The sequence below is a fragment of the Anser brachyrhynchus genome (assembly GCF_964034855.1).
Source record: "Anser brachyrhynchus genome assembly, chromosome: 14".
NCBI classification, from domain to species: domain Eukaryota; kingdom Metazoa; phylum Chordata; class Aves; order Anseriformes; family Anatidae; genus Anser; species Anser brachyrhynchus.
Window position 1 is genome coordinate 5229031 of NC_137709.1, and position 22605 is coordinate 5251635.

The window sequence follows — 22605 nt, forward strand, 5'->3', positions numbered from 1 at the left end:
AAATATTTATTTCAACAGTGTTGTATATTATCCAGCCAGGGAACCTTACGATGTGCAGGGAAAACATTTGTGTAATAAACCATGATAAGGGCTGTGAATACCGGTGCTGCAGAGCTCTGGGCTCAGAGCCACTCTCGTGGCTGCGTTCAGATGTTGCTATTGATCTAATCTGTAGCAAGATGATCACAGGAGACACTCCTTACATTATTTATCTTGGATTTGGGGTTGGACGGGGATTTTTTTGTTGCTTGTTTTCTTCTTTATTCATTTCTGTTATTATTAATATTACACGCTGTTAACAAATTCCGCAGACAAACGACTCTCACCTCTCGTGACACATTATTAATCACAAGCGATGAAGGATTCTGCATTCCTCACCGCTCGAGCTGTGTGCGACCAAGCCCAGCTTGTGATCTACCCACAGCGTAACGCAGGGATTAGGCACCACAGCATGCAGGCGAGGAGGACACACAATGTGCGGGGCGGGCAGCGACACAGGCTGGGCATCCCGATTCCCACACAGCGCCGAGGGGAGCAGGAGCCAGCGGATCCACGTTCTGCAGCTACACAGCGCAGCCAGAGCCAAGGAAGAGATGAGAGACACCAGCTCTCCAAAAGATTGATATCTGACAGGGAAACCCCAACACGCAGCTAAAACCGCTCTGACGTTCCGATGCCCTGCTTTGCACAGAGACATTTGTCTGCACATGGGTTCATTTCGCTCCCAAATTCCTCTTGCTGGACCTGTTATTTGGGTCTGGCATTCCTGCCCCCCACTCTGAGTTACTCAGTCTAGGCCCTCTTAAGCAAGATTTTGATGACAGTCGCAGTCATAGATGTGGGGAATAGACAGACCAACTCTCAGTGGCTAATAGCTTTTGCCTGTTTTCCAAACAAGGATTTCTCACTGGGACTCCTCCTGGAAGCAAGAAAATCCCCAAGGAGGTTTTGAGGAGCAGAAGATGAAGGCCAGGCTTTAAGCAGGGCTCTTCTGGCCGGGCTCCTGAGCCAGCAAGCAGCCCGTGGCCCTGCTCCATGGGATGGCAGCTTTGTGTTCCTGCCTGCTCCTGAGTTAAAGGGGGCATGGAGCACAAACGAGATGCACAACGGAGTCGCTGCAGCTTAATGACTTATCACATTCGTGATGGCTACTGGGAGGAGACCAATATCGTTAGACATGTACAGCATTGAGCTTAACGTGACCCAGCACATAGTGGTCAATCAGCAACACAAGCTGTATGGGGGGAAGAGGGGCTCCCTGCCTTTGGTGCTTTCTTTTTTCATTCTGATTTCCTCCTCTTTCCAACCCCAGAGCTGCTCAGCACGAAATACCTGTTTGCTCTTTGTCTGCGGAAAGCTCTAACACATACCTGCATGCCATATGACCTCCCTTGCACACACATACATCAAAAATGTCAAACTCATCTCCAAGGGTTGTCAGAAATAGTTATCATTGTAGCCTGAGCTCTTGAGATTGCGAATGGTAATGCTGAACCATCCAAACAGGAGATGTCATCCTGTCACCATGAATGACAGATGATTATGGCTCTTTCTAGATGCCTGTAATTAACATGGCTTTCTAGCTTTGACGCAAACATCCAGAAGCCCAGTAGATTGGGAAATCATTTGGAAGCTTTGGCTTTCTTTTCCTCTCCTGCTTCTTTACCCTACAGGTCTTCAAATAAACTGAAGAAATCACCAGTGGGTCACTAAAAAGCATCACAGGAGGGAAGGTGCAATTCAGAGCACCAAATAACTATGTGGATAAATATCAGAGCTGAGGCTGAACCCAGGCATTGGACATGCACAGTTCTTCCCCTTCAGTGTTCAAACATGAATAATGCGGGGAACGGTGCCTGGGAGTCACGTTGTTATCTTGAAAATCAGGATTGACTGCTACCAATCCCTTTCTTTGGCCTATGCCTCCTAATATCCTCTGCCATTTCTGTCTTCTATCACCTTTTTGCATCTATCTGTTAACATTTTTGCTCCTGACCTATGACAACAGGCTTTGTCAGGGCAATACAATTTAATATGTGGTGGATGCACGATGTCAGCAGTGGGCTTAGGTATCTGAAGAGCCTGGTTAAGAATAATAACTCCCTGCTACGTATCCTGGATTGCTGTTTAACTACATGACGCTGAACATCAATCAAAGAAGGATTAGATGCTCCTGGTAATAGATAAACAGCAAAATGAACAAGATCATCTAAGCTCTTCAAACAAAATCATGTATTTTTAGTCTATGGAAATCCAAACCAGGGCTCAGCCAGAGAACAGGAAAAAGCAAAACAAAGATTATTGAAAGCTTATGTTTAAACAGTTTCAGCCCAAATATTTACTGATGGCACAAAAAAAGAAAAAAGAAATGATCGTATGTTTTGCAAGGAAGAGCTGGACCCTTTAATTGCATAGGAAGCCAGGCTCAGAGAATGAAAAGAATAAACAAACATACCCCCTGCAGAATTCACTGCAAAGCCTGTACATTTGTTTACATTCCCATTTCTCTTTAACCTACATTTCCCCTGACAAAGGCGTTGTTTTGGGTAATAATCCTTTTCATATGGGCCAAATCTACAAGAAACTATTTGCAATTCATTTAAAATATGGATTTTGGAATCTACTGTAAATCCCTTTTGCTAAGATAAAAAAGCACAGAGAAGAAATAACATGCTGTTTAATCTTTGGGCTCATCAAGTCCTGGAAGATTATTTTGACAGTTAATTTGATGTATTTAACTGAGCTTCCAGTCTGCACTGCTCGAAGAAAGCCATCATTTATGACTTGCTGTTGTGTAGGAACATCCCAGATAGCTGCAGTGTCTTTTGAAGAAATATTTTCAAGGGGAAAGAGCATATATATTAATGCTTCCCTGCTGTTTGAGCTCAATACTTCCAAAGTCCTCACTGCATCCTGGATGCCTTTTCCTTGGCTGTTCCTCAGCCAGTGGATGGGCAGAGGGAAAGCAAAGGGTCTCTGCAAAGCACGTGGGGGCTCCTCCCAGCTGTGTCCCTTGCAGTCCATAGTGTAGAAATGGCTTCATTACTGCACGCCCCTCAGAGGCTGACGCATCCCTAGGGACTGGCACACAGCCATACGTGGCCATAGGGTGCTTGTAGAGGACTGGGAGGTCGCCACGTGTGCAGTGGCATCAGCCTCCCTCAAAACCACCTTCCTGGCCTTGGGTGCAGATTTTCTACGGTGAATATTGCAGCGCAAGGCTCCGGCGCTCACGGCTGGAGCTGGCAGAGGCTTTCAGGCACCGAGCACTCCTGCAGCAGCTTGACAAGTCAAAAAAAACAACAAGGGATGCTGTTGTGCCTTACGTACAAATAACAAAAAGTAGGTCAGATCCCACAAATGCAAACAGACAGGGGGGAAGGCGCTTGCGGTTCTTTACGCTCATCTTTGGGAACAGCTTCGTAACGAGGACCAAAAGCCCTTGAAGGACAGCACCCAGGCAGGGCTGCTCGGCGTGGTTCCCTCGTCCCTGCCGGATGCTCACGGCCAGACACCACTTGTGACCAGCTCAGCACCCGTGCACGTAGAGGCTGCTCCGGGGGGCGACTCCTGCCACACTGGTGTGATAGACTCCAAAAATAAATGCCACAGGGCTGCTGCGGGAGCTGGGGTCAGCTCCTTTGCCTGGTGTAGCAGAGCTTGTCGCTGTCGGGCGATGCTCTCTGCAGGGAGGACTCTCTGCCGGCTGAACAGCCCTCTTCAGGAGGAACACGAGGCATTTCTGAGCATGCATAAGCAAGGCAGGCTCATTACCATTTCTAAAATCCAGCTGATGAAGCCTCTCTTGGCTCTGTCACCTCCGGCTTGAGGACTGATGAAAACAGGGAATTTCCATGTGGTTTACCATGTTTAGGGCTGTGCCCGGTGCAGCTGCTGGGAGGGGATGGGGTGGCAGAAGTCCAGCCCAGCACATGGGAGCCCCTGTGTCCCCCCCTCATACTTCAGGAGGAGCCTCCCCCGGTTGCCATTTATGCCACAAGAAGTGCTGTTTTGGATAAACTTGCCCACAGCCCCTGGGTACAGGTAGTGGTGCCCAGGTGAGCGAGGATGTGCAGGAGAGGAGGGCGACAGCAGCTGCCCCCCGCCTCCCCCACTTCACAAACCAGCCTCTGCCTCGTTTTCTCCCTTCACAGCTGAGGCCAAGGAGATGCAGGGAGTAGGGGGAAATGTGGAGAAGTGGCCAGCAGAACCAGGGTCATTCTCATATAGCCCAGTCAAACAGTTGGTTTTGGCCAACAACGCATATTTTTGACTGTTCTTTCTCCTCAGAACGCATGACTACAGGAAATAAGCCAGCAGTTTTCCTAAGCAAGGATAAAACCTCATCCAGTGCAAGGAGGTGGCTTCGTTGCATTGAGCTGGGGTGAGAAAGAGGAGCCAAGTCACCAGGTGTTAATTGTGTCCAAGATTAATCTACAACATGGTTCTTCCATCTCTAAACCTCCAGCCCAAGTGGTTTTAGTGCCAGACTTGCGCCTCCTATCCCCAAATCCCAGCAAAGCTTGAAGCACACCCAGCTGCAATTTGCAGGAACAGCTGCAGACGTGGAGGCTCCCAGGAGCGTGCTTCACGCGTGCAGGCTTTTCTCCAAACCCTGCAGTGTCAAACAGCTGGCACGAGAAACCGCGGTATGCAAGCAAGCTTCACAGCAGCGACTGAGCCTGGCTGCATATTCCCTCACTGTGAATATCCCCATTCATCAGCGTGGCTGCAAATCAGCAACAGCACCAAGAGAAGCTGAAATTTCTAGAAGGAAGCAGGGAGCTCCAGGGTCTGATTTTGGGTGATGCGTCAGTGAGGTTTGGGTTGCCCTGCCTGAGCTGTGCCCGCACACCACAAACACTTTGCTGCTTTTTCGGGCCGCAGTAGGAACGTCTGAGTGCCCACAGCAGTGCCTGTGCACTACAGAGTCTGGGAACACCAACTCCCTGTATTTCCTCAAATAATTGTGGGAGTCACCTGGAAACCCACACAATACGGTTTTACAGGTGGTGTACAGGGACAAACCCTTTGGTTTTACAGGGTCAGAACCTGTCCTTTGAGTTTCTGATTGAGGACTACTCAACATACCACCACAAGGCAACTGCAGGACTTTCATTCAGCAGCTGGTCCAGGTTTATTTTGGTTTTGCATCGCTGGGCAGTAAGGAAGGCTGTGAAACCAGCTGGCTACATGTCATCTGCTGTAAATTATATCTTCCCTGCCAGCATTAGCCAAGCCACTCAAGGTATTTCTAACCAGAGATTTAGTATATTCTTACCATAATTGAAGTATACAGTATTAAAAAATAACTGCATTTTTTCATTTTTTTATGACTTAACTACAATTGCCAAGCGCCTGTGTGCAGCTTGACTATTATAAGACTGCATTAGCAAATGGGAGTTCATTTGCTGCAGTTGACTCACTCCGGGCCTGACCTAAGCCCACTAAAATGCCTTTCTGCTGTCTTGAGATTATTTTGGATGAGGTTGTGGTGATACGAAGCACACTCGGAACAAGGAGGTGTTGCATAGATGAGGAAAAACCCTTCCTAGCAAGCATGCAGATGAGCCGAAGTCATGCCTGGTACCAGTCGGACGATGCCCGAAGGAAAGTGCCAGGACAGGATGGGGCCTTTTCAGCTTTGACCTTCGCTGTGCATGTCCTTGGGAAGCACCAAATTAGGTAATCAGAGGAGCAGCAAGAAAAATTTCTCATTATAAATATTCACAGGATCACATGCCATCCAGCAAATCCTGTCTAAATGAAGGAAAATAAATTAGGAGAGGATGCTGGCCCGCTGATTAAAACTTAACCCCCGCTCCCTGTGATGGGCTGACATTTGCCAGCTCCTCAGAAGCTGCAGTCACGCAGACAGCCCCTCCGGCTGCCGGTGACATTAAAGGATGAAGCTCCTCGATTTTAGCAGCAGCAGGTACGATGGCACTGATGCTCCTGGCTGTTAGCTGCACAGGGAGCAGCCCCGTCCCCGGGACGAGCTCTGGTGTCCTCCTCGCCACTGCAGAAGGCAGGAGCACAAAGTGCTTTGCTCCCCTTTGGTACGTGCCTGTGAGCTTTTCTTCCTAAAAGCAAACCTGTTGGCAACTGTATAGCTAGATCCCCATTTGCTTCAAAGAGAGAAAAAAATAATAAAAACATGAGGAAAAGAAATGCCCCTTCCAATGCTTACCAAGCCCTGATTAATTTTTCATTTACAATTATTTTCTGTGCAGCGCTGGAGAGTTCAGGTGGTAACATTAAAAATTCCCTGTGCCCTCAGCTTTCCCTAATTAAAATTGACAACCCTCATTTTGAACCACAAACATAATTACCCGGTCCTCCTCACCGACTTGATAGCTGAGATTGTTTGTTGATAATTTATGAGCACCGGGGAAGATGAATAACAAAGCCGAGGCTCTCAGAAACCTCTCAGCTCCTGCCTTTGAAGTTCCAAACGTGCCAGCGCAGAGGAACCTGCGCCGAGGCTGCGCAGAGGTGTCCCTCCCCAAGGCTGTGCCATCACTGCCACGGTGACACCCGTGGGACTCCCGGTCCCGCTCTGAGCATTGGGAGCGGTCAGACAGAACGTTTTTCTGAACGGTTTGCAGAAATATTAAGGCACCTACTCAACTCCAGCTGCTCTGCGGTATGAAAGCCACCCTGGGGATGCCCAGCTTGCTTTATGGCCCCGTGCAACACATGACTCTGTCCAAGGACAGCTTGAAAAATAGTTTCCCCACACCAGACCATCAAACAAACTAGATTTTCCCCAGGTTTTCCCACATTTCCTTATCATCTAAAAAGAAGTATCGTAGTAACTCTAGGAAATCCTACACATATTTATGGGTAATCCCAGTATTTACTTGGTTTCCCACAATAATGGCACACTGAATTTCTGATGATAACCACAGCAAACGTGTGCAGGAAAGCACCCATCACACAGGTCACCCAGGCTGGGTCAAACTACTGCGTACATCAGGTGAGGGCAGGGGAAGCAGTGAAAAGATGCATTTAAATGACTGCTTGCTGTTGGGCTTAGTTAGGGAAAGTTTTTCCTGGCCCTGTTCTCAGAGAGGGATTTCTAGGGTGCAAAACTTAAATGCTACTTAGATCAGAGTGGCAAAGCCATTCCTCCAAGAAAAATTGCCCCCCCATGTTTAAAGACAGCAAGAACATGGGGTTGTTTTGTCTATCAGTGCTTGCACAGCCTGACCCACTGCCAAGAACGTGGAGGCTGGAGAGAAGAGAAAGATGGGGAAGAGACTGAAGTGCAGAGGCAGGATTATTAGAAATTCATGTATAAATGAAATAGCATGCTGAGAGCTAGGCAACATCACTGAGCAACACAGAGTACAAACAGACAGAGCAAAGCTATGCTATTCCCTTTAAGGTCAAAGCTTTCTATAAATTCACAGCAAAAGCAACTCAAGTGCACTCTGTTCTCCCCTTGACTTACCCAGACCAAAGGCTGGTGTGTATCCGCATCTTTAAAGAAGCCATAACTCTCTACATGGCCATACACATCTACCTGCAAAGGGCAAAAGAATCCAACGTGAAACATTTTGTTCCTTCTGCTGCATGAAATTTTCCATGCACAAATCACTGACTGTGTACCTGCTCGTTGCTCCTCTCTGAACTGCAAATAGCGTGCAGAGTGCCATTGCTATAAAAGAGCATTGCCACTCTATCGGCAATTTTCCCTGCTAAATTGTAGGAATTAATAAATGAATGCGTGCCCAGGTAATTAAGAGTCCCCTCCCCAGAGCCGGCCCAAGATGATAACCATGATGTTAGATTGGATTCAGCAGAGACCAAAGTACCAGCGTTTTTCATTTAAGCTGCATCCAAAGCTGCACACACACAGACCCCAAATTTGGGGGCTTTATAATGAAAAATTTAAGACAACAGATTTAATGGGGGGAAAAAATCAAAGTGGCTCATTCTGGAAGCGTTAAAATAGTATTTTGACTTTCAGAAGAAATTTTTATATTAGCAGCTTGGTGAAGCCAAGAGGAATTTATGAAACATTTGGATTTTAGCAAATTACTGGAAACACTTCAGCGTAAAACACAGCCCAGCTCTGCCTCCAGCTGGTACGGGGGGTTCCTCTTTCCTCAGGTTGTTCCCAACCTGTTTCCCTTCCACTGTTTTCCCTCACATTACTGCTATTTCATCAATAACCTCCATGAAAAATGACAAACCACTGAAGAACAATTAATATCTATCCATTTCCTCTGGCATTAACAAAACGCTTCATTTACAAGCCAGCTCTGCGTGCTGTAACCCAGACACATGCCACAATTGCACCCATTTGTCACCAACCCAACTCTCGGAGTGCATGGGGACAGCACCAGTCCCCAAGGGCCAAATCCTGAGACAGGATGGGAACCTCAGCCCCCCAGAAAGAAAATTAGGGGTGCTCAGTGTCAGAAGGTGCAGAGTTACAAGATGGGCATGAAAGGGACCTAGGGGTGTCAGAAAGGAGGGCTTTTCTTTGGGATCACAGGCATGTGTTCAATTAAGAAGTACACAACCAGTCCTTGTGTGCACAGCTGCTGGCACCAGCCCTTATCACAGGTTTGCCATCAGCACAAAATTGGCTTTTAAGAACTTCTCATTAAAAGCAACAAGGGTCAGGATTTCCCCAGTCAACACAAAGAAATTATGCATCTTGGCTCTTACCATGTGCATGAGCAGAGCTAGTTCCTGGGACCATGCTGCTACTCAAATGCATATTAATGGATTTTTTTTTTTTTTAAGTGAATTTAAAGCAGAGTGAGGGAAGCAGACAGCTGGGTTGCCAAAATTCCCACCAAGGTGTCACCTCACCCACACTGCGATGGGGCAGGACGCCACTGCTGCTCCCACACATCACGAACCAAGCCGTGCTGTGCCACGGCACCCACTCTGCCCCCCGAGAAGAGACCCCGTCCCTGGGCACTGTTACCAGTGAGCAGAGCTTGAAATAAATATTCCAAGTTTAATCACTGGCACAGTTGTCAGAAAATTATTTTTAATTTGCCCTGTGCAGCATCTTAATTATGCAAGATCCAAGTTACTGCTATGCCCAGTACTCAGATTTTGCAAGGGTGTCTTACAGAGAGCAAGGCTGCTGCCACTGAGGCAGGAGTGAGGCCTCAGCATCTGCTGCTTATGGATGGAAATAAGTGGTTTTGTGCTAATTAAATGTGTATTTTACTTTGTTGTGGATGCTCAGCTCTTGGTGATTTTAAGCTACATTTCAATCTCCACCTTATAATACAAGAAGGACGAAAATGCACTTTTTAGTTCTGATCTAAAATTTGCACAACTCTTATCATTCAAGCAGGACAGACAGGGGGAATTTGGGGCAGAACCATCACCTGCTCTGCCCCTTCCCACCCGGGCTGTTCCCGTCTCCTTCCTGACCAAACCCGTTCCTGAGCACCACGTTCCCCTGAGGGCTCCTTGGGCAACCTCCTCCTGACTCACCCTGCGTAGGAGGGCCCTCAGCAGCAGCAACCACCCGCGTCCGGGCAAAGCTTCGGTGACACCTGGAAAATTCCCCTGTGACCGGGGCACCTGAGCTGGGAAGGCCACAACAGGCTCTGCCAGCCGTGGGCCACTCCATGGTGTTTGGACAGCCACTGCAGATACGGAGCTGAGTGTTTTAACCCAGCTTGGTCTCACTGCTAACCGTCAATGCCTAACCCCTCCATTTCCTTAGCCTCTCCGTTTCTAACCATCCTATTCCTGTTCCTGAGGAACAGGGTCTGAGGCCTCCAACCCAGCTCAGACCTCAGCTTAGGAAGCCATCAACAAACCAGGCCTTGCTGCCCAAAGCAAGGCCCTCAACCCCAAAAAGCTTGTTTAGAGCCTCAGGTTTGTTGAAGCAGTGTCTCCTGAGGAAGCCAACATCAGTGAAAGCCCCCCAGGTGCCCCCTCCACGGGGTTTGTGTTGGGAAAGAAAACCCCACAGCACGGCATTCACCCTCTGAGGGAGAAGTGCAAAAAGCCGGCACTTGGGCTGTTTGAGAGCAAACTGCTGCTGTAAAAAGCTGACAGGAAGCTTAAGGGAAAAAGAGCAAAAGCCCTAAAACTGCCGATCCGGTTTCCCCAGGACCCCATACCATGGGCTACCAATCTTCCAAAGCTGGCACATGAGCACATCCCAAACTGGGGATTTTACAAGTCAGGAGCAACTACGAGTAGCTATAACTTCTATAATCCCAGAAATCCAGGCTCTGGGTGGGTGGTTTTCACTAACACAGCAAATGGCCCCACACTCCTGCCCGGGGCAGGGGATGCCCAGGAGATGTGTCAGGGCCAACCCGGCACTGGGCACCAAGCTCCTGAGTATGGCAGGCTGGGGATCGGAGCAGCTGGGACCTGTCGCTTTGATGCCCAGGGCTTTGCTTTGTGGTCACAGGCCTCTCGTTCAGTAAGTATATAAAACCTAAGATGGTTTCCTTTACCTGATGGGATTTCTTGGGCTACAATTAGCATCACAGGCTTTTAAAATGCAGGAGTGTGAGTTTACAGACATAGCTGTCAGGTAGAAAGGGAAAAAAACCCACCCCTTAAATTACCAGCAGCTTTGGCTTTTCCATACTGATACACAACCACAGCAGACACCACACCGTCAGTGCTGTTGTCCACGTCCTCAGAACAACTAAAATGGAATAATATACATAATACAAATAAAACTGAACATAACAGTCTTCATGGTTATAGCTTCCTGTAAGATCTACGCAGGTTAGACTTTCTGTATAATTAAATCTATAGATTGCCTTCGAATGCTTACCTTGCAGTTCCCAGAGCTCTGATGAGAAGTGTGCTGTTCGCAGCGACAAGATTTATTGCATCTAGCACTCTATATTATAGCTGCTCTGCTAACCACAGTAAACAAGATATGAAAAGCAATCACACAGATAATGCCATGGAGGAACAAGCACCAGCTCTGACTTTAACCCTTTCACCCGCCTCCATGCTGGAAACTCCAGTCAGTATTTATGTGGCACCATCCAACCCCGGTGCGTTAAGGTTTTTATTTCTGCCCTAACAGAGCCAGGCCCTGGGTTTCTCTCCCCTCATTTCTAAAGCACCAGCATTGTCAGGAGATGTGGGTTTACCTCTGTTGCTATTGAGGGTACAGCCCATGGTTAGGTTAAAGGTTGGGCTAGATGATCTTGGAGGTCTCTTCCAACCTAGATGATTCTGTGATTCTGCTGAAAGAAAACTAAGTAAGCAGAGCCCAGCCAGCTGCCGTGGCCTGGGGCTAGTTAGCAGGACCAGCAGGGCAGGACCATGGCTGTTCCCAGGGGAAAGGAGCTTTGTGGCTCTCCAGCCCACACTCAAAGCCTGGTCACCACTGGGTTTCAGCCCCCTCCCCAGGGTTGCAGTGGGTCCCGGGCAGGGCTGGGACCTCCCAGTGTCACCGCGGGCTCAAACCCGCTTCCAGCAGGATGCTGCCAGCCCAGGATGCACTGGTTTCATTAGCAGTGGTTTGCATCACAGAAGCCTGGATTTGACCCTGGAGACTTAGAAACATAATTTAAAGGGCAAATTTCCATATGAAGCTTGAGTGGAGATGCGTAAGCTCAATCAAGTCGCTGCTCGCTAGCGGAATAGGTCCCTCGCTGCCCACACACCGGAGAATATTCTCTCAGCCCCTCCTTTAAATCTTCACCAGGTCCAGAAAAACACCCCAGAGACAAGAATAGAAAAGATTAAAAAAACACAAACATTTCTTTTTGCCATTGCCATTCAAGTAATGTAAACAATGAGCACATATTCCTTGCACCTAATCAAATAAATAAAGCCCTGCTAAATATTAGCACAGGAGGAAGCAAGCAGTCACTTGTTTTCTGCCTTACACACGTAACTTATTGGCCATTTCAACCCAGAGGAATAAGAAATGCTCCACAGGCAAGAATTTGCTGCTCTATTACAGTATTTTCTGCCCCAAAACGCAGTTAACTGTTTACAAACTAGATGAAAATTCCAGAGGTGTTTCATTGCTTCTTTTATATAGGAACAACTAGCTTCCTTTCTTTCCTGTCCACTTTTTTCCATCTGTATGATGGTCCCTAGCCAGACAGAAACTGACACAGTCCTTGCCCACACAGAAGTTCAGAGTAATAAGCCCCCTTCAGTGGTGCTGAGATTGGGCAACGGAGAGGCAGCAGCCTGGGGTTTAAGTACAGATCAAACTGTTCTATCAAGGGCAGAGAGATTGAAATATGTTGGAAATAAATTTAAAAATAGACCAGGGTCTGCAGTCCAGAGTGTATATTTAGTAGTTGTGAACGGGAAAGAGCAGAACATTACTGGAAAACATTCAAAAGGCATCTACGAAAGATTAAAAGATTTCCAAGCAGAGAGTTTTAGGGCAGGTTGCTATGGATGCTGGAGAACGGCGTTAACCTCTGACCCTCAAAACAAGATACGTTCCCCAAAAGCCATTTTTCCAGGAATGGTAAAGGGAATGATAGTTCTGGAAACCTCTGAGAAAGGAGTTATGTTGGTACACAGCAGTCCTGAAGCACACAGGACCTTCAGCCCCAGTGGCAAACAACCCTGGGAAGGACCAGGAGAAGCAGCCTAACCCCTCCCTCAGCCTCTCAGTCAAGGTTTGTCAAAAGCATTTTCCCCACCCAGGCTGTTCTTAAACATTTCTTGAGGTAGAGGCCATCCCATCCTCCTCCCCAGTGCAATCCAGTTGTGGCCTCGCCGCTTATGCCCGATATGTGCCCTGCTTGCTGCAGGTAACTGTTGCTCCCTGCCCCATCCACCAGATATGTGTATATATATCCATATACTTATATCCAAAACTTCTGCAGGATTGGATCTTTCAGCATGATAGAGACAGCAGGAGACTAATCTTCCGTGAAAATGACACTAATAAGGATGATTATTTCCTTGCGAGTTTTCCCCTTGTTTTGTCTCTTAAGGAAATAAACCTTTGTGGCATCTGCTGCTTTTACAGCTCATCAGCCCGGTACATCTGATGGAGACAAGATGCATAATAGAGGGCAAAAGGCACAGACAGCCTCCAAGAGCCCACCAAAAGCTGTCACTGCCCGAACTTCTGCCCTTATAAACATGGTTCCCTGTGACATAAGTCAGACCCATCGATTTTTGACCCAGCTGAGAAGCAGCCCAAGACTTGCACACAAAAATGAGTACTCTGATATTGAAAGATTAATGACAAGGAGTTGAGCGTGGGCTATGCATCGCTTCAGGCAGCTCAGGGACAGCAAGCACATGTTTCATCTCAGGCAGCGCTTGGGTGCTGGTATCACTCACCGCAGCGGAGTTTGAGCTGTTCACCCACCCCTGCCCCCATGGCAGAAGGCTCCGAGCTTGGATCACAGACAAAATTTGGTTGCAGCATAGACTTCTTGTCATCACACACAGAAAATTAAAATCTCACAATATCCTGCTTGGGGAGAGCGCCCAAATTTATCTACAGGAAAATGGCCCTCTATTTATTTGTTTCTATGGCAAACTCATGAATGGATAACCTGAGTTACTACAACTATTCTGTAAAGCAGCTGATGTCTGAGACTAGACAGAGGCAAAATAAAGTTTGTTTTTATAGTCAAAGCAGTGAAAAGTCACCCCCCTTAAGAAACATGGAAGAAAAACTAATGTTTGCATGGGAAGTGCACGTGCCTGTTTGACCAGAGCACACCCACAAGTGTCTTTCCAGGACACAAAAGCAATGATCACTCTCATCAGGTACAGAAATTTGATCTCTTTGTAATATAATGGAAGAATTTCAGAGATTCCTGCCTTATTGATTTTGCCTAATGGAACAAGCTCATTTCCTAGGGGCACTACATATTCCAGTCCGCAACACAAAGGGCAGGAGAAATCCTCCGTTCCTACTCTAGCAGGCTGTCAGCATTTAATTAATCCAGGGGCTGCAGGGCAGATTCTTAGTGCAACCAAAAAGCTCAAGACAAAACATCAATTTATGCTCTGAATGCCCCAGTGCATTGCCGTGCTCCGGGAGCATTTAACTGGAGGCTTCACGGCTGGACTGCTGGTAGCAGCTGAACACCTGTCAGATTCCTCCCCTCCAAGGGCCCTGCCAGTTACTCTCCATCCTTTAGAACATCAAAGGCTTTCAGTAGGAGGTTCTCTTTAATGCTGACTTTCCATCTACAGATAAATGAAGGTTTCCTTTATGTTTGGAAGTATAAGGAAAATATCTGGTGTTTCCTTAACTGCAAGCACACACAGAACAACGGACCTGGGCAGGATCTTTGGGAGCATCCCATAACACTCCAGTGGGTCGCTGCTGCTTGTCAGCACCTCCTCTGAATGCCACCACTAAGTATGCATACACCTTGTCCCTGATCCCAAATACAACCTGCACACATGGTGGGGTGCAGAGTAGCACACAGTTTTTTCCACTCCACACATTTTTCTTCCTCTGATACTGCAGACCCATTGAGTCACCTACTCAAAGACTTTTTTTTTAAGCAGCTTCGTAGATAAAATTTAGAACACAAACTTTTAAATTACTCGTTTTGTTTTCAGTTACAGGTCTTGCTCCCTGTCAGTGCTACAAGCTGCCCCACTTTGCCTCTCCGGTCTCTCCTTTTCTCTTCCCACCCCCACAAATACCTCCTGTCCACATGGATGTCATTGGTGAACATCTCCTGCTTTGTTTCACTGCAGGTTAGCCAGCTAAACAACAACTCACCAAAAAAAAAAGTATAAGTTGTAACAGCTTATGCATGCTGGGGCAAAGCTACCACCTCTGTATGCCTTCAGGGACCCACGCAGAAGATCAGGTGCACTGTCCAGTAATTCAAGGCCCCTAGGAGCTCCCTCCCAGATGCACAGGGCTCGTAGTGAGTAGTGTTGGCCAACAGAAGTGGATGAACAAAAATATTATCAGGGACACCAGGTCACCCAAATCTCCTGTTGCTCTGTTTCTCTGAGCATTGGGAATGCAGATAACAGGCAGACACCATAGGGGAGGTACTAACCAAAAGGGGAGAAAAAACCCTACCGCAATACAACTCTGTTTTCAATCTCTCAGGCTTGGCAGGGAACATGTAATTCAGGGCCATGTCCAGGAAACAAGTGATTTTACAGCCTGGCGTGGCACACTCCCCACGCAGATGACAAACCTTTTTCTGGCACCAGATGCAGACCAGAACTTGACACTGGTAGTGATTCACTGTGAAAATGTGTGTTGATTGACTTGGCTTCTTCCAAACACAATGCTACCCAGAGATTAAAAGCTACACAGCAAGGACGTTTGAGACAGATGAATTTGTGAGCATTTCTCAGCTGCCAAAGCAAGTAGTTGTCTTTAGTGGTTTTCAAACATTTTGCCCCTTTCTTATTTTTTCAGAATCAGGAGGCTGGGAGTTGTTAAAAATGTGTGGCAACAAAACTTTTCCTACACATCTGAAGGAAGCTCAGAGCAGGGTTGTTTCTGTATCTGCAAGCTCAAGTCTCTATTGACTGGAAGTTTGCAGTGATCACTGCATGTTCCCAACAGTGTCTTCACACTTCTTTGGCACTGGGTGCAGCAATGCAGAATGAGGGACCTACGTACAAGAAAGGACAGAAAGATGACGTGTGTCAATGAGATTCCTTTGGTTCAAGGCTAGGGTTTCTGTTCCTTTCCATTTCAGGAAGAGCTCAATGGCACTAAGGGCTTTATTGTGCTACAACATTAACCTAAATTGTGATTCATGCACAGTAAGAGAAAACATGCCAAGGCCACCCACTGTCCTGTTCCTTCACAGGGGTTTAAGGATGGTTGAAGAGCCCCTTCAGCAGTTCCTTCAAGTTGTACTTCCTTGAGCAGAGACAGAACCAGACAGCCTCTAGCAGTGCCTGAGAAGCCGCCAAGGTCTCAGGCGCCATGGGAGCATGAGCCATGAGGAACCAGATCTTTGTCTCCCGACCGTTGGCTTGGGACAGGCTGCTTTGCTTTCTGCTCTGCACAAAGGCAGCAAGCAGCAGCATGCTTCAGGGAAGTGGGTGGACAGCTGGGATACCTCTGACTGAGCAGACGATGCCCAACAGGGCTTCGACCATCCCAGCTAAAATATCGTGAAACAGCAAAAAGTTCCCTGTGTGCCTTTAAAACCAACTCCCTCTGTACAGCCTGATAAGGGTTTTGTCCATCACCAGCACCAGTGGAATAAATACTGGTTAAAGCATGGCATTGGGTGCCTGATCTTCAGCTCTTACATTAAGAGTGGATGCAGCAAGTGGGGAAGCGCGTAGGAAGGTGCCCTACCCCTTAGCGAATTCCTTGCCATCCATCTCCTTCCCACGTGTTACATCCCAGAGACACCACCGGCGTGCAGATAACTGGGTGCTGGACCGCCGCCAGCCCTGCACAAGTAAGGGCACATCCAGGCCCAAGATGTTTTCTGGCATCAGCATCCAGCTTTCTTTCTAACTAAAGATGCTTAAAGGGCATTATAATGGCTGCCTGAATATCCGAGACACTCCCATTACTGTCTGATTTCCTCGTGCAATAACGCATGGTCAGATTCACACAAGGCTTGCAAAGGATCAAATCTGCTCTTTTCAGAGACAGCTGGGAATACCCCGGAAAAATGTGAAAAACACAGCATGTGTTGGGACCAGTGTCTCTCCCTCATTATTCCATGTAAATACAAGCAATCTGACCCTCCAAAAAGACTTTGCATTTCTCAGAAAGTGACCATCTGTCAGGCAGCAAGGGGCGCTCATTATTTAAATTAAGGATCTATTCCCTGCTGCCATTTTCACTCACATCTCATTATAACAGAGTTTCTCTAACACCCCATTCCCCTAGCACGAAGACCTGAGATCACAAGTCCCCCGGCACCTTTCCCAGCAGCTATTTTGCCCATAAAGACCCAGCTAAAGGATGCCAAAATACGTGGGCCAGTAGAGCCCTGGACTTGCCATCCCAGAGAGTTATACAAACCAGGAAACACACAAAGATTCCCTTATACTGTAATTGTGTAATAGTGATTTTGGGGTATCTTATGAGATTTAAGTTCTCTAGAGGGGAGCAGATACACGTGGTGGGGCCATGCAGAGGTCTATCTGCAGGCTGGGGCTGGCAGGAGCTGCCCTCGCATGCTCCATGGGCTGCTCCCTGCCTCCTGCTACCCCTCTCAATCTTTCCAAATAACCCACACTGTGCAAGGGGAAAGGCAGCAAGGCCAGTCAGATACTGGTAGTAGTCATCTGTGAATCACAGCAACACCTTGTGCGCAACTGCAGAAAGAGGGACAGAGGAAACCCAGCACAACTCGACTCCCATGGGCAGCTCTACAGCTTTCACAGGCCTGTGCTGCTGGAGAGACAGCTCTGGGATAGTTTTCCTTGCTAGTTCTTGTTAAATCAAGAAGCATTTCTGCCCACCCCAATCAGACCAAAATAATCATATCAATAAATCCCCAGCCTGATGTGATTTGCTAAGTGTGGTTCATTATGGGATGCGCAGCTCATAGAATGTTACTGAGAAAGCAGAGCCAGCAGATCCCTGTCCCCACAGACCTGTGTCCTCATGGCTCTGCCTTGGGCAGCCCCCTCCCCTCTCCAGGCCTTGTTTCCCTCCTGGACAGTATGAAAAAGCCTATTTCTTGTGGATGGGTGGGGAAATAAGTGAAGGACCACATCATATCCAGATACTTCAGTGATGTAAATAAGCAAGGCTGGTCTGAGAAATACCCAGCTCCTGCTCGGCTGGTGGAGCAGGTCCAGCTTTTCACAGGCTGTTGTCTCTATCACGAAATACCCAGCGCACCAGAGATGGAAATGCCTGACTTCCCTGCGGCGTGAAAGACAGCAGGGGGAAGCTCGTGCCAGCCGCGATTAGAGAGCGCTGGGCTCTGGGTTGGCAATTGCACATCGTCTCGAGGTACCACACGAATTACAAACCCTTTGCTAGAGGCAAGCTGCACGGCCAGACGCCGGAAAGGATTGTGAAGAAGTCATTCTCAGCTGGAAAGAGCCTTGGGAGTGCAAGCTATTTATTAAACCAAAAGAGACAAACAGCTTTTAATATATCATGTTATGAAGTGAATCAATTCTTAGCACTTTTAATAAGGCAAATTTAAAACATCGTCAGAAGAACAGGACGGGATCTATCCAAGGCAACTGTAAGCTTTCCACAAGCAATCCCAGCCTGTGTTTATTATGGATATTACCACATTTCTGCAAGATGCAAAAATAAGAATCAACAAAGCACAGCCTGCTGTATCAAATTGCTTTATACTCTTAAAAAAAGCCAAAAGGGAGGGGGAGCTTCAGGAATGCTGAAATGACATCAACTCTTCTCTTGATCAAAATCAAGACCGAACAAGTAGAAGTATGTGATCTTCTCAAGTGCTCGATGCCAAGTGACCCCATACCAGGAAATTCTGAGAGCCGCATTATAGATTGAGCCTGACATTTGTCAAGGAGAAGCAAAGAAACACGTAGTGAATGTATGGGGGTTGGCTGGAACTGGCAATAGGTGGCCGTGAAGAAGCTCGGTCAAATGCTAGGATAACTGTGCTGCTCGAGATCATGTGAAGAAATCCCATTAGGTGTGACTAATCAAAGACTTGGAGGGGAATGGTCTGATAATGCCTGTTGTCTGCCTTCTTGGCATGGCTTTTTTATGCTGCTGAATGTTTTAGACTGAGATTTTTAGAGGAATTGAATCTCTGCATGCCAGTCATTTGTGTTTGGTGTCCAGCCACAAAAACACCCTCTGCTTGAGCTCACTCCTGCTGTTACCAGCCACGCTCTGGGAAAGAAATAAAAAAACAAGCAAGTAAAAAATCTCTGGTACAAATTTAGGAGAGCTGGACAAAATTAATCAGACCTCATCTCTGGAACACTCTTCAAAAGAGATTAGCTGAAAGCAAGTCAAAGGCTATCATCCAAGAACAGCAATGGAAAAACATCCCAGAGACACCAGTTACAGCAATCACTACAACAGTTAAGGGAGTATGAATAGGAGAATATGGTGCTTTCTGCCTACCCTCTGCAAGTCCTGATTTCTATCACAAGATACTTTGCCATAGCACATGCCCCTAGGAACAACCTGTACAAGGTACAGAAGAGCCCTGGCCTCACACACAAACAGGGAATTATTTTTTCTTGATGGCCAGTTTACCCACCCAAGTGAAATCACAGCACAAAGCCCCACTGAAAATCAGAACTCTCTATTGCACAAATAGGAACATAACCCTAGAAAAATGATGCCCCGTTTTGCACTGGAAGAGCCTTAGCTGAATTTTTTTGTCTAGTTGCGCATCACACAAAAACAGGTCCAGATGAAAACGAGAACAGCTTAGGGAAACCAGTAGAAAACAAGATTGAATGAACTGGGACTATTCAGCTTGAAAAGAAGAGCAAGAGTGATGAACTTGAAATGCATAGCTGGCTTCCCTGCACGGAGGGAAGGTGGGACCTGCTTTCCATGCCTTTGACGGATCAGATGGGAAGAAATGAGCTCGAACTAGATCAGGGAGGGCACAGAGTACACGTGCCTCTGTACAACCCATTACAGTTTTCTCCTGATTCTTCTTGGGGTTCATATTTATGGAAGCAACGCTTCACGTCACACAGCCAGAGAAGCACCTTCACTATCAAATTGATGGTTAAATGAGAAATCAAAGGAACGCTTAAAAATTTCATCAATGCCACTTGGACATATGCCTTCAGGCTGTTTATCTTTAAATGAGATGTCACATGTAATTTAGTGGCGAGATTAAGTATGGTTTTTCACTTTTAGTTGCATTGCTGTGGGCAGCCCTATATCAGTGCACACCTTCATTCTTTATTAGGTAAGATAAATGAAAATGGCACCATTTTTCTGAATTAAAGTCCAAATATCTGACATGTCAATACCGTCTAATGGAACAAAGCACTACAGATTCCTAGAGCAGGTGTTTAATTTGCATGTTATTACTGACAAGCAAGATTAATGCTTTACTAAGTACTTATGCTGCAATAATGAGAGAAGCAGAGGGGGGTTATACTCAAAATGGCTAACAAGGACAAAATACTGTAAGTTCCTTTTACTCCTCAAGTTGTTTTGTCATTAGAACTGAAGTCTTACAGCTTTGGTGGTGGGGTTTTTCTGGGGGCTTATTTGCAGAAAAAGCAGCCTGGGTCACACCACCCAGAAATCCTACAGGTTTTCCCTACAACCTCGAGGCAAAGCTGTGGAATGGTGGCGATGCTCTTGCAGGAAGCAGGGATGTTACCTACTGCTCCACCTCCCCAACCCCTCCTTCATCCAGGAACCCTTGTGCAAGGAGACAGAGCTTACACCTCACCCCCGAGGCATTCTGCCCCCCCAGGACATTTCTTTCTACACCACGAGCTGGCTCTCAGACTGCTTCCTACATATGCATATAACAGCAGAACATAACAAGAATCCAAACTGCTTCTGGAGTAATAAAAGAAAAGCTGAAGTGTAATTAAACTACAGCTCAGGGCCATTTGTTTTTACAGGAAATCTGCTCTGCAGAGACTTGCTGCAAAAATGTGGCAGGATCAACCCTGCTCTCAGCATCACCACATGAACCTGGAGCCTCTGCCCTTGTTTCAGGAGAGCTCCTCTGTACACGTCCTGGTCCCATCATTTTGACAAGAACAGCAGGAAATATGCTCAATTTCAAATTGAAAAGCTATATGAGCTTATACATGCCGGGTATCCAGCTCCTGTTCTCCACTGCTGATCAAATTAGCAAGAACTTGTTTTTCACCGGATATAAGAAAAGCCAGAGGACAGCACTTGTATCAAGAATCTGCCATTTCACCGCAACCAAAACCAAACTAAGAGACTTCCCCCTCCACAACTGCTCCCACTTGCTTTGAATACTTGCTGATAGGCACCAGCCCAGCTTCATCTCACCGCAGCACAGACCAAAACCAGCAGGCCAGGCCCTTTCCCTGGCACACACCAGCGATGCTTTGCTGTCTCCAGTTAGCACAAGCACCACAAGGCCAGCAGCAGCGATGGCAGAGTGCCAGTGGGGCAACAGCATTGGGTTGTCACAGACACGGTGCCTTTAGAAATCAAAGTTTAGGTGCAAACTCAGCCTGAGAAAAGCAATGACCGCCCCAGGAGGCCACATCTGTGCTTGGACATTTTTGGCAGTGATTTGGAGTCTTGTTTCTCCCTGGCACCTGGTGTTTGGTGATGTGCCCAGGAGAGGGATCTTGCCTTTAAAAGCACACCACAGCACACCTTCAAGACTTTCATTACCTGATCTCCCATTCATTTTCCATGGAAGGACTTTTACTGTTTTGCAGACAACAAAATAAAAGCTACCATTCACTGGCTGTCAGGTTAATGATTCAGAACAGGCCCGTGTGCATTGAAGAAAGCATAAGTTCAGGGAGTAAAATCAGTATTAATTGCAGCACTAGAGAGCAACAACCTCATTCATCAGCCCCGGGCCCACAGCACAGCGATGCGTTGGCCTCACTGGAAACCAGAGGAGCCCAGCCCAGCAGGTCAGCACACACCAGGCCTGTGGGGGCTCCTGAGGGGGGCGCAGGCCATACCCTGCCTCATGAACCAGGCAGGAGGGAGCGATGAACCTCAGGTGGAGGGAGAGGCTCGGAGCCACCACCTGCAACAAAACCCTTCCAAAGCTATGGAAAGCCTTTTGTTCTCCCTTTGTCAGAAGCATTTGGCCCTTTCCACTCTTTTCCATGCCTAACACAAAAAAGCAACCCACAGCTCTTTGGTGTTTTAAGGACACTCAGGTTTAGGGAGGGCCCCCAGCAACCAGACAGGCCCCAGGCCCCTCACAGCAAAGGCTGACAGCCTCATTGTGCTGTGGGTTGAGCTCTCCAGCAGCTCTCCTCATGGGCACGGGAAGAAAAGATGCTCATTAGGGATGGCTGCTGCTGCCTGGGATCATGGCAGGGACAAGGAACGGCTGCAGGCACCACCATGCTACAGGACACATCTACAGGCCTGGCACTCAGCATCCCCCAGGGCCCAGGTGGTGAGACACACAAGGCACCAGCTGCCTGGAAGCCTGGCCCCAGATTTCCACATGCACCGTGAGGTATTTAAGCACAACAAGCTCTCCTGAAGTTTCTTACATTAAATAGCTTGATTTTTAAGAAATATTTCTCACCTAGTTTCTCCTTGGGCCAGCTTGAGGGCACCACCAACCTTTCCCAACTTGCTGTTGTAGCCAAAGAACTTTAGTCCCCATCTCACACAACACTACCACATCCCAGCCTCACCCAGAACTGATACCCCCAGTTTGGGGGGCTGCCCCTCATTTATATCCACCCCAGGCCATTAGCACAGGCTCCACCTGTACTCAGCTCCTAGCCACAGGGGCTCCAGCTGCATCCCCCAGCAGCATCCCCCAGCTGCATCCCCCTGCTGTATCAGGCTCGTCTGTCCTTCTGGGCAGCTCACAGCGAGTGGGGCTTGGGGAATTATTGGCCCCAAAGTGATTCCCACAGCTGAGAGCATCGCCTGGCCAGGGGTGCTGGGAGGATTCAGCATCATGGCTTCCCCAGCATGTGTCAGGAAAGTTCAGTCCAGAGGGGTTGTCTCTGATTAGAATCACCTTATCCATCTTTTAATAAAGCACTTGCTATATTAAAAGCCAACCT

The 22605-nt window shown here is 47.5% G+C and overlaps 1 long non-coding RNA gene across 2 annotated transcripts; it reads right to left on the minus strand.

Annotated features, from left to right (window-relative positions):
* Window positions 1–22267, minus strand: LOC308177577. Of its 2 annotated transcripts, XR_013939265.1 has the most exons (6): window positions 22113–22267; window positions 11112–11204; window positions 10784–10871; window positions 10557–10651; window positions 7457–7528; window positions 1–5760 (listed from the first exon to the last, which is right to left on the minus strand). It is a non-coding gene; the product is annotated as an uncharacterized lncRNA (long non-coding RNA). The 2 variants fall into 2 exon arrangements; XR_013939264.1 differs by lacking the exons at window positions 10557–10651; window positions 10784–10871; window positions 11112–11204.
* Between the last annotated feature and the right edge of the window lie 338 nt (window positions 22268–22605).